Consider the following 6,277-nt stretch of genomic DNA (forward strand, 5'->3'; position numbering starts at 1 on the left):
TAATTTTTTTTTTGTAATTTTTTTCTAAAATGCACTCAATTTATTTGTTCACATATTTTTATGAACCTCCTACCTCGGTGCTTAATCTGAAGGGCACGTGAGCTTATTCAAATTAAAAAATAGTAACTGTCAAATTCTGACATTTCCCATTTGCTGCCTGTCAACGCAATATTGAACCATTTCACATAATTTTTAACGATTCCGACACAAATTGCAAATATTTTCCTCAATTTTTTTTTGTGGGGGGTTTAGAAGCAAATGGGGGAAATGATAAATGAGCACACTCAGCTGGCTTAGGATTACGTAAAAGAGGCAAAAACAAAGTACTTAAATGAAAAGGATGAAAAATCGCCATACAAAGTAAGCAAGAATTTCGGGTATGTCAACCGTAGACGCGCGGGCAGCGGTTGGTCGGCAGTGTGACAGCAGAAAATTGTCGCCTTATTGAATATTTCTTGACTTAGCTGCTAATAAAGCTGTCAGTTTTTGCAATTTTCGCAGGCGGACTGCAAGAAAAATCGTTCGTCGGCTTTTTGTGCGATTGCCGGTGGGTCAGCGTTTGCGTTTTTTCCCCCTTTCTGCCGCGCATACATAATGGATTACTGTCATTACTCGCAAAGCGCAAAATATGTTTTCCACAGCACTATTATGGCTTGTTTTGCAACTGTGCACTGCTTTTACAGATTTCTTACGTGTCCTCCACCCGCTTACTGTTATTCATACTTTCAAACGTTTTTTGTTGCTTGCTTTCGCGTACACTTTGACAACTTACTGCTGCTTGACACTGGCACTTGCGCGTATAACCGTTTTATGCGCGTTTGACATGCAAATTGGCAATTTGCATAATGAAAATTATCACAAAACTCAAATTACCGAAATTATTTCGGTGCTTATAACAACAACAAGCGCCTACAAGTGTCACGCGTGTAATTTTTCGGCAATTTATTTACATTTACCTCAGTTTTTGGTTGTGGTTTAATACTATTTTGTGCAAATTATTGTGCTATTTGGCGCCGATGTCCCACCGTTCAATTACTTTGGATTTCAAACTATATATTCAGGCATGTTGCATGCCTCGCCCGCATTTAGCAGAAATTTATGTCGCAAATTTGAGTAATTAAATGCGAATTAGTAGCGCAAAGTGACATCAATGGGCACAATTATGGCCAACAGGCACGAATTGATGTGATAATGTGGCAACGCTTTTTGGAAGTTTGGTGATATGCCATATTTTGTGAAAAGCTAAAAAAATTATTTTGGAAAATTTTATATATTGTTTTACTATTTCACCAGTTTTTTTTATTTTGAAAAAAATTAAAAAAAAAAATTAAAAAAAATTTCATAGTTAAAATATAGCATTCCAAATAGCTTTTTATATTTAGCAAGTTTTGATGAAAAAATTTTTTTTGAAAATTAATTTTTTTTTAATATTAGAAAAGGTATTTTTTCGAGTTTCAAATAAAGCATTCCATTAAGTTTTTTATATGTAGCAAGTTTTGAAAATTAAAAATAAATAATTTTTGAAAATTTAAATTTTTTGAAAATTAAAGAAAAGTTTTTTTTAGCGAATTTTGAAAAATCAAATAAAAATATTGAAATTTTGATAAAAAAAATAAATAATTTCAATAGTTTAATTACAGTATTCCATTATGTTTTTCATTTCATTATGTTTTTGTATATTTAGCGACTATTGGAAATTAAAAAAAATAAATAAATTTTAATGTGAGTTTTTATAAAACAAAGCTCGAATAACTAGAATTCCGTAGTTGTTTTGAAAAATTAAAATAAAAAAATATAAAAATTAATATATGTGTAGCATGACAATACTTTTTTTTAATTTATCAATGTTAAAAAAAAAAATTTATTATGAGGAAAAAATATAAATTAATCATTCAAGTTTATATAAAACTAAAATATTTTTCAAAATACTTACATATTGTGTTTGTGTTGGAACTGTAAAAGAGGAAAGGTAATTAAATTAGTTAAAATCACTCAAAATCATTTTAAACAGAGAAAATCTTAATACAATTTTTAATATTTTGCCAAGCATAATGGTTTTCAAAAAAAATATAAATAAAATAAGAAATGCTGTGACCTCATCTTAATGGAAAAACTCTTATAATTTCACAGCATCGATCTTATGGTATACTGAAATGACTGACATGAGCTGCACAACAGAGAGCTAAATATTTTAAATGTTAGTTTTTGAGGTGTTAGAGCATAACTACTGATTCCTCGAAATCTATGTATTTACTTTTATTAAACGAGCCAAAAAGGTTGCCATTCATGTCGCAGTGACCTTTGCTTGCCTGCCAAGTTACCGCTAGTCACTTGACTACAATAGAGTGTGGTTTATTTATTTTTCAAATTTTGTCTTTGTTGTCTGCCTACTTTCGCTTTTCTTCAGCAGCTTGCCACACAAAGGCGAACTATAAAAGTGGCGATTTTGTCAAAGTGCCAAGGAAGTTGCACAAAGACATTGGCTGATTGCTTAAAGCTGGTGCGAGAGCAACAGGTGTATCGTTAAATTTACTCTTGCTAAACATTCCGGCTATGTTTGAATGAGTTTTGTCTTATTTGGCTGGGAATTGACTTAAGACGAGTGAAAACGGAAGGAAGACGTTTACTTTGTCTTAGTTTTTAGGTTACACTTTAAGATGTTGTGTGTCCGAGAGAGAAATTTTTACTAATATTTATTACATTATTATAAATTTAATTGTCTATTTTGTTTGTGGTTTCATGAAAAAAGCAATGAAGAAAAATTGGAAATATTAAAATTATTTTTAGCAATATTTATATATCAATTATAAAAAATTTAATTCTCTTAACACAACTCGTAGAAAATTAAAAAAAAAAAAAAAAAAAAAAAAAAAAAAATATGTCACTCTACCAAAAGATTTTTAACAGCTGCCTACCCCCACGAGACGCATGCAAATGCAGCCTCAAAAAGCATATCTTTTTTGAGCTGCTTGCTCCCCGGAGGCGCAGGCGAGGCTTTGTGCGGCGAACCTGATATGACGAAAATAAATATTACAAAAAAGCGAAACACACACGCATTGCTTTTAACTTATGAAAAACTGTTTTATATTTTGTTTTTCTCACTGTAAAATACATAAAATTTCCATACAGCAGCATATTCGCTTAAGGTCAACAGCGCGTATGAGTAACCCTTTGCAGCAATTCAATTAAATAAAACTGTAATTTCGTACATTTGTTTTTCATTCAACAAAATTTAATTTTTTAAAGCACTTAACACATAATTTACTGCAATTATTTAATCCCAACTAATTTTCGTGTGCACTTCAATTATGACAAACGCTCAAAAAGCAGCTGCGCAGCGTTAAATGGGCGGCTATTGAGTGATTATATTTTATATACAAATATTTATGTACATACATATAAATGAGCACGAAAAACTAAAATCAATTTGACTGTGCAATTTTCAACAATAAAATACACTTTTGCGGTTAAATTTAATTATTTATGTCGCGGTAAAACCGCACAAACCATTAACATTTGATGCCAAACTGCTGGCATGCAAGGTGGTCGCAATTACAATATTTTTAGCTTTGTCCACTAATTTCAAATACATGTAATTTATGCTTGCTTGTGTGTTTGTGCATATAATTAAAATATGCAGATTTAGTGTGGTTTATCCACGCATGAAATTTCAGCGATTTGTCAGGTGTGGGCAAAGAAGAATTTCTGGTTTGGGTGTTAATGAAATGTGAAACGTTTAGTGAAAGCAGTTTTTACATAAAGTATGGTACATAAATCAAAGCTTTATAAATTCAATGAAAATATGTAAATTCATGATATGAGATAATTTCGTAATATGAGAATTTAAAACTTAATATTATATGTTTTTCCATTTGCTTTGAATAATTATAGTTTTCACAAAAAAAAATTCCAACATATAATTTTCCCAATTTTTTTCGAAACATAGCATTCTAATGTTGTTTTTAATGTTTATTTATATTTTCCAAAATATAATTTTTCCAAATTTTTCGAATTTATTGGTTTTGTTTTCAAAAAAAATTCTCAATTTTTTCCAAATTTGTTTTCGAAACTTTCAAGTTCCGAAAATATTAGTCTTTTCTGAAACAAAACTTTCCAAATATTTTTAGCATTAATTAGTTTTAAATATTCCAAATATTTTTTAGCATACGTTTTCCAAAAAAAAAATGAATATTCTAAAAAATTTTGTTTCCATTTCTTTTTGGATTCATTAAAATTTTCGAAACAATAATTTATCTAAAAATGTAATTGAAAAAATTTATAAAAAATTCTTCATAAATCGATACACAATTAGAACCGATTCTCCACCAGAAGCAATCAACAATTTGCTCTTGAATTTGTTGTGCCAATTTTTTATGCTCAAGCACCTGGCGGAACCCAACACATACAACCGCTAATCGAACAAACACCTTGACTGTGGCACGCTGCTTTGGGCGCAGTGGCATTAATCGACACCGTAAAAGGCTTGAAATTCAGCAACTTCTTTGTTGTTTTCTTTACCTTATGTGATGCTGGGGTATTTTGTATGCATAAATGAGCATTCAATGCTGACCATTGGCATAAAAAAAAAACAGGCAAGCCAGTCAGTTCAATGGCATTCCGAAGTATTGACGCGCTACTCAAAAGTGAGCTGCTTGCAAGCGTCAAGTGTGAGATATGAGTCAACACATTAAGCTGCAGAAATATATTGCTAAAGATTGGAGGTAATAAATGGAATTAGAAATAAATATTTGCAAATAAACTTTTCTTTTTGATTATAAAAATCATTGATTTTAATACAAAAGTATATAGTAACTACATTCTGAAAATTAAAATATTTAAAAAAAAATTTTTCAATTCAAAAAGAAAAAATTTTAAAAAAATTATTTTTTTCGTTTTTGATTATAAATACTATATAATTTTTTAATTTAAAAAAATATGTGCAGCATATAAAAAACATACTCAAATTGTAGTACAAAAAAATTCTGAAAATTCGAATAAAAAATTTACTTCAAATAATTAAAACACTATTTTCACAACAACTAAATTACTTTCCTGTCAATACGCTGTCATTAGCTACTTACTTGTTGCTGCAACAGCGTGGTCGGCACTTTCAGCTTCTGCTGAGTGACAAATGGTGGATTTTGTAATTAAATTTAATTAAAACCACACTAAAGCCACACTACAAACTGTCACATCAATCAAAGCAAATGGAAATGTTCAAAACACCGAAGAGCGCGCGCGAGCGTAATTGAGTCGTAAACAAGCATATGAGCGAACGGAGAATATTACGACTGCGTGATACAGCGCACTGATGGCGTTTGCGGCAACGTGCAACAAAATTGAAGTGTCAAAATTTACTTTAAAATATGCAGTTTTGAAAATGCGTAGGGGAAAGGGAGAGTGGCAAATGAAGTCCTATGTTAGAAATCTTGTGAATGCATTGAGACAGAGGTAAATGGTGGTTGTTGTTTTTGTTTTTATTTGACACTTCTGACAAGCTGTTAAATCACAAATGCACTTCACACGGCAGTTATAGATATGGGATAGTCTTTTAGTGATTTTTTTTTAAATTTCTAAATATAACTAAAGTCAATTTTGAGACTTAAGTACTCGTATATACAAACTCTTTTAATTTCTTAATATCTGGAAATATTTCAAAATGATTTTGAAACCGTTCAGAATTTGTTTAATAATTTATATAATATCAATCAGCTTGTTAACCTTTCAGTACTAAAATATTTAAAAAATATAACACTTTCTCAAAAATTTTGGACGTTTTCTTATTAATAATAATTTTTTTCGAAATATATTTATACTTGCGGAAATATTTTACAATTTTTGGTTTTTCTTTGATTTTTTGAAGCTTTCGTGTTTTTGAATTTTTTTAAATTTTTTTAAGTAATATTAATCAATTTTAATAAATTTGATTGTGTTCGATATTATATTTCGCAGTTTTGAGTTAAACTTTTTGAAATTTTTTTTGGGAAATTTTTCGAAAAAAAATTTGTTTTTCAAAAACAAATATCTGTGGTTTCCAAATTAAATTTCAAAAATGTCTACAAAAGTATCCAAAGGAAAAAATTATTTTTTAAGGAAAATATATTGAAAAAAGGTTTTAAATTTATAAACAGAATATTTATAAAAAGCGTTTCGAATTATAATAATTTAGCAAAAAAACCAGCATCATCAAAATAAATAAATAAGTTTTGAGTACAATTTTTTGAAATTTTTTTTGGGATATTTTTCGAAAACATTTTTTTTTTATTCAAATACAAAT

General features: G+C 29.3%; 1 protein-coding gene across 1 annotated transcript in view; it reads right to left on the minus strand.

Annotated features, from left to right (window-relative positions):
- Positions 1-6,277, minus strand: part of LOC108965053 — a 171,687-nt gene that overhangs the window by 106,131 nt on the left and 59,279 nt on the right. The window contains exon 3 of the mRNA XM_018927222.1: positions 1,934-1,953. The gene's annotated coding sequence lies outside the window, so the exon portion shown is untranslated. The remainder of the gene's footprint in view (positions 1-1,933; positions 1,954-6,277) is intronic.

This window comes from Bactrocera latifrons, unplaced genomic scaffold (assembly GCF_001853355.1).
Source record: "Bactrocera latifrons isolate USDA-ARS-PBARC rearing strain unplaced genomic scaffold, ASM185335v1 scaffold_133, whole genome shotgun sequence".
NCBI lineage: Eukaryota > Metazoa > Arthropoda > Insecta > Diptera > Tephritidae > Bactrocera > Bactrocera latifrons.